This window comes from Delphinapterus leucas, chromosome 5, assembly GCF_059928025.1.
Source record: "Delphinapterus leucas isolate spDelLeu-1000000601 "Yukka" chromosome 5, BTC_Dleu_Yukka2, whole genome shotgun sequence".
Classification (NCBI taxonomy): domain Eukaryota; kingdom Metazoa; phylum Chordata; class Mammalia; order Artiodactyla; family Monodontidae; genus Delphinapterus; species Delphinapterus leucas.
Genome location: NC_143133.1, coordinates 102,788,738 through 102,799,679, shown reverse-complemented (window position 1 = coordinate 102,799,679; position 10,942 = coordinate 102,788,738). Strand labels below are relative to the sequence as shown.

At 42.4% G+C, this 10,942-nt stretch overlaps 1 pseudogene; it reads left to right on the top strand.

The window, feature by feature from the left end:
* The first annotated feature begins 1,952 nt into the window (after positions 1–1,952).
* Positions 1,953–9,389, top strand: LOC149749201 (uncharacterized protein C2orf78 pseudogene; annotated as a pseudogene).
* The last annotated feature ends 1,553 nt before the right edge of the window (positions 9,390–10,942 follow it).

Below are 10,942 nucleotides of genomic sequence, written 5' to 3'. Positions count from 1 at the left end.
ACTCTCTCCACCCAGCCCCGCCTTCCTGTTGGGGATCGGACCTCCCTATTGGCTGTCTCATACCTTGAAACTGCCTGCTTTGTGACATCATTCTCCTATATCATATAAGTGACCAGTGAGCAGTAACCAGTGACCTTTGTACTGGACACATGCGCCGTTCAGCTGCAGCCACTCAGACATCCTCTGCTGTTGCCTCCTCATCCCTTGTATCTGCAGTTGATCTTTTCTCTTCTTCTCTGACCATGTCAGGTAAGAAAAGAAACTTTTTAAAGCTTTTCGTTAGATTTATTTTGCCCCTAGATTTACTAGTAGATTCAAAATAGCATGGAATAATGAGGGAACGTATTGAACTAGAAGTCTGGAGACCTAATTTCAGTTTTGACTTTGGCATTTACTATCTGTGCGACTTTGGACAAATCATTGACTGTCTCACAAAGCCTTGATTTTTTCCTTATCTGTTACGTGAGGATACTACATTGGTTGATCACTCTGATCCCTGTCTTTTCTAATATTGAGCCTTAAAGGGTAGCCATGTAGAAAATGAAATCAGAGACTTCTCAAGAGTGTTTCAACAGAAACACAGAAAAGCCAGGTGACATAGAAAACGAGCAATATATAGCAAGATGTTTCATCTCTAATGGTCTCCCTCCACTAATATTTCGACTAGTTGAAAAGAGAAAATAGGGAGAGAGGATGGAGAGTACTGGGCTATATAGGGAGGCACCGAGTCAAACGTAAGGAAGTTTAGGATTGTTTTCATCAGCACAGGCCAACAGGAACCAAGACATAGGAAAAGATATAAGAACGAAGAGGGGAAGCATAGAGGAGCTCTCAAGAAAAACGTAGTTTGCCATGGAATGTTGATGGGAACCAAAGATTTTAAATTAAAGCACAAACAGCATAGAGTGAATTCTGCTCAGAGCAGGGCAAAACAAAGTTCACTGTAGCAAATCCTTATTTTAACAGACTAAGAGGAAAGTAAGGACAGAAGAGGGTATCACCAGGAAAGGCAGCTTACCAGAAAAGTCATACTCAGTGTTTTTTTTTTCTTTTATTGCCTCTCTGAATACAGTTGGCACTTGACAGTCTTGAATGTTAACATTTTAGAAATATGTCCTAGAAATCACGCTTCCTATATACAAGAAACCAAAGTGGTTATCTAGGGGTCTTCTTTTCAATGTTCTATTCTTTCTAATTTTTAAACTATGTAGACGTTTTACCACTTAAACACTTTAAATGATATCTTCGAGATTGAATCAGAAGGACTATTTCCTTTGTGTGATATGTAGCTTCTAAGGCAAGGTTGCTTTCCATCTTTACAGTTCTTTCCTTCCTAACACAGAGAGCACATTGATCAACAGCCATCGTTCGTTTTTAGATCTTAGCTACCTAAGAAGAAAAAGAAAAAGTCAAGCCCCACATCTCTAATTCCACATTGAGGGAATTCGCTGGCGGTCCAGTGGTTAGGACTCGGTGCTTTCACTGCCAGGGCCACGCGGCGCGACAAAAAAAAAAAAAAATTCCACATTTATCTAGAACAATATTGCGGAGTCCTTTCGATGTTCTTACATTTGAAAATCTTTTTTAATTGGATTCTAGTGATGACGGTTCTTTTAGGTTTGGGGATGTCATCTTCTTGGATGTTGAAGATGATTATAATCTAAGTTCTAGGATAAATACAAAAACCTTCTTGATACTTTTTAAGCTTCCTTTCTGCTTATTATATATTTCTATTCTTTGAAACATATATTTCTACCAGGCTGAATACTGTTACTTGCTGGGTAAAAATATGAATGGGCACAATAATGAAATTCTTTTACACTTATTATTTTGCTGTCTGCTTTGTACCAGTTTTCATTGAAATACTTGTCTGCATATATTGTGGCTACCTATACACTCACATTGATTGAATTTTGTTGCTCTTTAGGCATTTTTACGCATATATCTTCTCTGTCTGTATGTACTGGCTAGGAATTCATTCAAAATCACCTTCTATCGTGTTTCTGGGTTAACAGTATTCACTAAAATACAGTGGGCAAAATTCACTTTCATCACATTGCATGTATGGTACAGAATGGCATTTGTTAGTGAACTCATTATGCTCTGATACTTGCCACATACCCCAGTTTTCATAACTAGGTATTTCTCTTTCGTGATGTAATATGTTTTTCATGACTTTTCTTGGTCTTTCTAGAACTTACTGTATCTTCCTCCATATAAATCATACACAATAGGCCAGTTTATTCATGGATTAATTATTACTGCTATTATTACTGGTGCTGGTGTTATAACCACTTTACAGATGAGTAATGTGAAGAAATCAGATAACATTTTTCTTTCCAAAAGCACTTAAGAAATTCTCTTTCGGGTAATCATTTTGAGGTAGGATGAGAAACCAGGCTTGAAGAGGGTAAAAATGACTCTTTAAATTTACCAGTTGGACTGAGCTATACGTGAACTCTAGGTAATAGCGTGGGAACCGCACAAGCAAAGTGAGACACTGAAGATCACGATGGTAATAGCCGTACTGTTTTCTAACGGACAAAAAAAACTGCCTATAGTGTAAGTTCTATTTCTCCTGCTTTCTGGCAGTATCGTGCTCAGAGTAGCGTCCTGGCAAGGAAGTCAGGATACTTAGGTTCTGAAACCTGGTAAGGATACTAACATAATGAGAGAACTTGAACAAGTCAACCCGACCTCCCTGAGCCTCAGTTTCCTTCCTCATGAAATGAGACTGTGAAAATAGGAAGTTCTCTAAGGACCTCCGAGTTCTAAAATGCTTCCAGTCTAGGAAACAGCATACAAGTCAATACTAGTGCAGGCTGAAGGGAAAGATAGGGCAGGGAGAAGGTTGCGTCCAGCCTAGAGAACAATGTCTGAGCCATACCGCTTGGGTCTTCTGCCCATCTGTGCCCAACATGGCAGCACAGGCAGTTAATACAGAAGAGCGTAAAACTGCTCAGTCCTTACAACCATCATAACGGTCTGATTTTTGGTTTCTCAGTAAGTATTGACATTAGAGGTGTCCTGATAGCAAGAACCTTAAGGTAATGCTGTTCCTCAAACATAGTGAGAATTCATCAATCTCCCTGATGTTTTCATGACCCTCTTGTTCTTTACAGAAAATTTCCAAAATCCATTTCTACTTGGAACTCTAAATTCTCTGCAGCACTCTCTTCCTGTGGTGAGCAATGCAACCTCCCTGACAGGAAGTGCCTGCCACTTCTCCAGAGTCTCTGCTCCTGCCGTCAGTTCGGCGTCAGCTACCGGTAGGTACCTCCTTCCAGACACAGACACACGTGTAGTGCCTACCTTCACCAACAGTCTAGCACCACTACTTTATCTGGAGTTACTGACCAGAGCCAGATCTCCACTTCAGCTGCTTCCTATCCAGGTGTTCTTGACTGGGACATCACAGGAAGCACTGAAAAGAATTCTTCTCCACTCGGAGACTTTACTCTGGCCGTCACTGACCAGCACACAGCTGCTTCCTCCATGTTTATGGCAGCCCAGTATGATAAAACTGCAGACCCCAATAACATGGTCCCTCTATATCCATCACTTTCTGCCAGGCTTGCTCAGGGAACACCATCTCAAATTCCCAATCAGGGACACAGCCTGTCACTTCCCTACCAGGAAGGAAGGCAGGTATATTACTATAGCCAAGGCACAGTGGGGTCTTCACTGTATGGAGAACTTGGCTCCTGCCTGCAATCCTACGGCTCTGTGTCATACACAGGAAGTAGGGCCTCTGTGCAACCAGAAATGGGAATGGTACTAAGGGAGATTCAGCCCACAAATATCCAACCACCACCTTCCACCTCTGGAATCTACTACCCTGTGTATGCTCAACCCATCACAGAAACAAGTTGTCAAGAAATCCCTGATATTCACCAGCTCCTGGCCTGCACTGATCCCCTCAGCCAAGAGGAGCAGCCTGCCTCTGAAAATGCTGATCTGGGAAAGAACAGCCTGAGTCTTGAGGACCTAGGGACACCTGAAAATGGGATGGAATCTAGCAGTGGTTTTGCAGACGTTACTACACTGGCGGAGGGAATTCACCTTCCCCAGCTCTCTAATTCTTTGAAAGATCCTCATCAATCCAAAGGTCCCAACGTGATCAAAGCCAAAGACAACAGAGCCATTAAGGTGAATCAGGTGCGGGAAAAGCCAAGCGTCATAAAGGCTCCCTCTGATCAACCCAGGAAGAACAAACATAAAGCCTCTGAGCCTATCAGTGCTGCTCCCAAGGCCAAAATCCAGCCAAAGAATCCAGAGTGCCTGTTAGGGGGAGAAGTGGCTCTATGCAATGCTGCCGTCAGTGACAGGGCTCCTGTGAACACGGCCAAGGATTCTAAAGGCAAACCTCAGAAAGCTGCATCCAGAAAGATCAGCAAAACGAAGAGCCACGGGCAGGAAAAGACCAAAAGGACCAGAGGAAGAAAGAAGGCTGACGAGAATAAGCAGTCAGGGAACAAAGTCAAGGCAGGAGAGAAGGCAACAATTCCCCAGACGAAGCGAAAGGAACACCAAACTGAGCTTATCCAAGAGAGCTTTAAAAAGCCTCGAACCGCCCTACGCGTGCGCATGCTGGAGGCTGTGAAGGTTTTTCATGCACTGGGGGAGAAGAATGATAAGAGAACTGGGCTCTCCTCCTGTCGGGTCTTGGGAAAGTCAAGCAACCCTAAAGACCCCCAGCCACCCCCAGCTATCCAGCCATGGCGGAATACCCCACGTGAGGGTAAGGGCCCTGAGAAAACTCAAGTCGAAGCCCAGAAACCAGACAGCAGTGCTGAAAAAGACTGTCCATCTCCATCCCAGTATGTGCTGCTGCCTCCTGGGAAGGTCAAGTTGACACCTCTGCCTTTTTCTGCCTGGGACAAGCCTCAAGCTCGACCTGCTCCTCGGAGGCCACAGTCTCCGGCCTCCCATCGGCCTGCTGTTGCTGACCGTGCCCACCCTGCTTCTGCTAACTCAGCTCAACCTGCTGCAGTCAGTTCTTCCCAGCCAGCTCCTGCCTCTTTGCCAGGTCCTGCCAAACCAGCTCAGCCAACTGTGACCAACCCAACCCAACCGGGTTGGGCCGACCATACCCAGCCTAGTGTCCCTCAGTCTGCTGCTCCTAGGCCTGCACCCTACAAAACTTCATCTTGCACTTCTCTCCAGCGGGAGCCTGTTCCCCCTGCTGTGACTAAGCGCCAGTCCCCAGCCAAGCTCCAAACCCCATTTCTACTCCAAGACTTCAGCAAGAAACCAGTTCCATGGAGGCAACCCAATGTTCCTGAGCCAGTAATGTCAAAGCCCATCGAACTACAGCAGAGGCCCGAGCGGGAGGCCATGAAGAGGCGGGCTCAACAACAACGTGAGAATGCTGCCAAATACACCTCTTTGGGGAAAGTGCAATTTTTCATTGAGAGGCAAAAAGAAATGGAAATTGCTGACTACTACGGATATGTAAAGTAACAGCTGCTAGGATTGTTGGTGCCACCTTGGGGACCAGCTCTTCTTCCATATACAGATAAGACAGGCATAAATTTATTTATATTGGTATATTTTAAAACAATAAAACTGAATAAAAAAGGCAATAGAATTAATAGATGAGTAATAAACCTTTTGAATTTTGAGATGCTGCTAACTGCGGCGTGTTTTTTTGTTTTGTTTTGTTTTGCTTTTGATGGGGTTGGAATCAAAGTCTGCATGAGAAAGGAAGGACTGAAAGTTGGATGGGAGAATGAAGGAAAGGGGTAAAAACTGAGGAAAGAGGAAGGAACTTGGCCCAGGGCTAGGAAGGCCAAAAGAGATTTATGGATTTATGAAAGGAAGCAGGAGTGAGGATGAAATGGCAGAAGTAAAAAGCAGGGTCAGAGGTCAGGGTTGAAAGAACCAAATTTGAGTAGAGTTGAAGATGACAGAAGGTGACCCTAGGTTTACTAGGAGAAATAGAAAAAGTCTCTTGGGGAGGTTGGCCTTAAGTCTCACAACCACCAGATAGGTATTTAAGAAAACCAGAGGTTCAGGACACATCTCTGAAAGGTTTGAGTTGCCATATCCAGGTGTGATTATAGTGGGGGGATAGGGAAATCTACCAGAGAGGTGGCTAGGGCTCAGAGTTATCCTAGGGGCAGCTGACGACAGGGGCAGAGCCAAGGGAACTGCTGCATCAGGAGGCCCACGAATAGGGCCTGGTATGTAAATCACCGCGTACTCAACACCTGAGCACCAGGGCAGCTAAGGCACTATTCAGTTAATCCTGGCAACGACAGGCAAGGCCAGTATTCATTCCTGTGCCACTTCACTTACAGAGGTGAATATAATCATCAAAATCCAGACGGGACAAATTACCTGGTTTCTTTAAAAATAAAATTCAAGGGGGGAAAAAAAAAGTGAGAGAGACATGGAGGGAGAACCTAGAGAGTAAATAAGGCTTCAGAGACCTAACCATCAACGGCAAAGTGTGGACCTTATTTGGATCTAACTCAAAATTCTTAAAAACAATTTTTTATGACATTTAGGAGACAACTGCAAATTTGAGCACTCACTGGGTATTTACTATTAAAAATGATATTAAGGAATAAAAGTCCTATATTTTAAAGATACGTACCAAAAGTATATAGCTGGGGCTTCCCTGGTGGCGCAGTGGTTGAGAATCTGCCTGCCAATGCAGGGGACACGGGTTCGAGACCTGGTCTGGGAAGATCCCACATGCCACGGAGCAACTAGGCCCGTGAGCCACAACTACTGAGCCTGCGTGTCTGGAGCCTGTGCTCCACAACAAGAGAGGCCGCGATAGTGAGAGGCCCGCGCACCGCGATGAAGAGTGGCCCCAGCTTGCCGCCACTAGAGAAAGCCCTCCTACAGAGACGACGACACAACACAGCAAAAAATAAATAAATAAATAATAATAATAATTATTAATTAATTAAAAAATATATATAGGTGTAATTACATGTTGTCTCGGAGCTGCTTCCAGATAATATGGAATGGGGTGAAACAGGTGGGGGTATAGATAAAACATGACAGCCATCAGTTGGTAAATATTAAAGCTGGATGAGATCATGGGTATACAAGCAACACTCACAGTATTTTTATACTTTTGTACATGTTTAAAATTTGTGATAATCGTTTAAAGACAAGACGACACTGCAGAAAACAGTTTGGCAGTTTCTCAAAGGTTAAACGTAGAGCTACCGTATGATCCAACAACTCTGCTACTACCTACACTGCACATCTAAACGAACTGAAAGCAGGGATTTGAGCAAATATTTGTACACCAACGATCACAGCAGCATGATTCACAATAGCTACAAGGTGGAAACAACCCAAGTGTCAATCACCCGATGAATAACAAAATATGGTATATACACACAGTGGGATTCATTAAGCCAAAAAAGGAATGGCATTTCGTTACATGCTATAACACGGATGAACCTTGAAAACACTAGGTTTAGTGAAATAAGCCAGACATAGAAGGATAAATACTGTAGATTCCACTTACACGAGGTACCTAGGATAGGCAAATTCAGAGAGACAGAAAACAGAATAGAGGTTTCTACGGGCCGCTGGGAGGGATAATGGGGTTGTCCCTGTTTGACGGTTACAGAGTTTCTGTTGAGGATGATGGAAAGGTTTTGGTCATAGACAGTGGTGATAGTCACACCACACTGTGACTGTAGTTAATGCCACTGAACTGCATATTTATAAATGGTTAAAATGCATATGATTTATGCATATTTTACCACAATGAAAAAAAGAGGAACAACTGAGTTGAAATTTCAATTCTTCCTTGTCCGAGAGTCAGTTTCATCGTCCGTAAAATTAGTAACTGTAGTTGTCTATCCTCTGAGCTTAGTGCAGAGGAAGCACTCAGTAGGAGGTATCAGTACTGCTTCCACTTCAACAGCAAGGGACTGTTGGGAAGATTCACAAAGTCAATGGATATGAAAGAACTTTCTAAATGGCAAACCGCTGTACAAATATGAACAAACATTAGGTGTTACTGTCTCCCAAGGCCATGGAACAGGTCAGAAGAAGGGTAATTCTTTGGCACTGGTATGTCCTACATGGGCCAAGAGAATATATGGGTTTCTCTACTATATCAGAAGGTATTAGGAAAAGAAAGCATAAAACTTAGAGAACAACTGTCTTTTACCCCGATGCTTAAACACGCTCAGGCAACTGCTTAACGTAAGTGCCAAAGACATAACGGGCATACCTTGCTTTCCTTTGAGGCTACTACTATTCTTACTAAAAATTTACTGCATTTTCAAAATACAGAACATGGAAGCTTATAGCACTTCTTAAGCATATCTAGAGCCTACTGCCAAATACTACAGTTCAATTCATATCTTTAATCTCATTTTGAAACAGCAATTACAAATGTGTATTTAAGGAAACCACTAGCTCCCCTTTTGGAACCCATGAAAGAAGGCCAGGATTCACCTTAGCATAAGATGATAACTACGGAACTACTACGAATTATCAGAGTATCAGAAAGAAGGTCATTTTCAATTACGGGTTCCATTTACCTCTGGCTTATAATAGCGGCGAGTATATGTTAAGTCAATAATCAGCCCAAGTTCTTCGTTGTGTTCTTGGAGTTTGTTAGAAAAGATCCAAGGGGGAGAAACATTCTCCTGGAGCAAGATTCTTTTCAAATCTCTGTCAGAAAGAATAAAATAAGAAAGAACATGTGTTTAAAATCCTTTATTATATTATCCATTTCTTCAAACCCTGTGATGCTAACATATGAGCTTCAAAGTAAAGTCTCTTCCTCTGGAGTTTACAAGCGGTATTATGATCCTTTCTTCCAGAGAGATTAGACGGAAGAAAATAAGCTCACTTCTATATAGTTATTTCTATCTTTGTTTATTTCATGTTGGTCTCCTAACCTGACTGTAAACTCCCCGAAGGCAGGGACCACATCCATTTTGCCTACCGCTGTACTGCCAGCTCCAAGCAGAGTGCCTGTAAATAGACACATAAATAAATACTTCTTGAATATCCACCTAGATGAAGGATGGCTTTCACCGCTAAATATTCTTTTATGTATTTGGCTTACTTATGTACTCTGTTCGATTGAGCTCTTTAGCTATTCAGGTGCCAGCAACACACTTTTCGTTTTAAATTAGTAGACTAGTTTTAGAGCAGTTTGAGATTCACAGCAGAACTGAGCAAAAAGTACACAGTTCCCACTTATACCCTCTCTCCTTCATCCCACACAGCCTTCCCCATTATCAACATGCCATACCAGTGTGCTCCCTTTGTGAGAATTCATGAACCAACACTGACACATCATTATCAATCAAAGTCCATAGTTTATTGCATTCATGGTACAAGTAACTATTTCTTTATTTCTAGTATGGTCATCCCCAGACATTTACATACAGAGATACATATTACTTTCTTATAAATTACTTTATTCTTTATTTAGAGTTAGGGCATTCCATTGGTTTTTTTTTTAATTAAGTTCAAAACTAGGTTGTATTTATCTATGAATTCCATTTCTGGACAGTAAAGGAGGTATTAAAAAGTATTTGCTATAAAAAGGGAAAATGGAGTACGAAGGGGTTGAGAGCCAGGGCTCTATATGGTGAATTCAGATTTCTCGAAGAATACGGTATTAAGTTTCGCTCACCATTTTTTAAAGGAACTTTGACAGCAATGAAAGGAGTCCCAGGCATCCGCTGTCCAACTGGGAGATAGTCTTTCCACCTGTTAATATATTTTTTGTTAGGCAAATTTTATGTTAGGCTGTCTCCCTGCATAGGATGAATGGGCCTTGAAAAGGGAAATCATATCCCTCTATGGTAGGTCCCTCTTCTTTCTGCTTTGCATTTTGCTGCTCCACTTATTCAACCCCACCTTGTAATAAGCTATACTTCCCTTGTTCCTGTTCTCCCATCTTGAAAACAGATAAAAGGCAACAAAACAATGCAACGGTCTCAACAAATCAGGGAAATCTAAAACCAGAGATGGCCAGAACTTCTGTATCCCTGATAAAGCGTAGCCCGGTGTTGACTACTACGGCATCATTAATACATGCATGTTGACTGAAATAGTTTGAACTCAATTCCTCCCCTTCACAGGTTAGTTTTAGTCCTCATACAAAACCTGATAATAAAATTCCTTAATGCTAGGAATCACAGTAAAAAATAATATCTGAACGGACTTCTGTAAGATGAGTTAGAACTAAGATTAATTCAGTGTATCTGAAGCACAGAAAGTGAGGGCAATGGTGGCACAAGATGGGGCTAGAGAAGCAGAGAGGGTTCTAGACCACGCAGAGTCTTAAAGGCCAACCGTTTGTTTTCTATTCTCAAAACAATGCTTTTGAGCGGTGTCTATGAGCAATGTTCCAACTTGCTTTTAAGGTTTCTTGTGCGCAGAATGGATTGGAAGGAAACAAGAAATATGGACACTACTTAGGACCTAATTGCAACACACAGGCAAGTTCAGTATTAGGATGTTGAGGGAGAGGTGATAGATTCAGAAGAAATTCGGGAGATAAACTGAAGCGGGCTTAATGGGGTATGAGATGGAGGAAAGGAAGGTCTTAGGGAATTAAAGCGTTTACTGCACGCATGAGCAAAGTCTCACGATTAATCATCTGAACGTACAGAGGTAGATCTCTCAAATGACACCGGTTAGGAAGCAACAGTACGCCCTTTATCATTCCAAGAGACAACACAAATCAACTGTCTCGATGGAAAATTCGGCAGTACCCGTGCGTTTCTTCACTCAAACTTAGTTCCAGGTCCTCTTACTCACATTTTCTGTGCCAGAACAACACAGCTTGAGGAATTGAAGGGGATTCCATGTTGGTAATTAAGAAGTGTCCCCAACACTGACAGTCCCATCTTAAAAAGCAGTCCCTCTGCACTTTACCCGAGGAGCCATGGCCAGAGCCTCCCTTTTAAAACGATGGGGGGAAATCAGAACATCA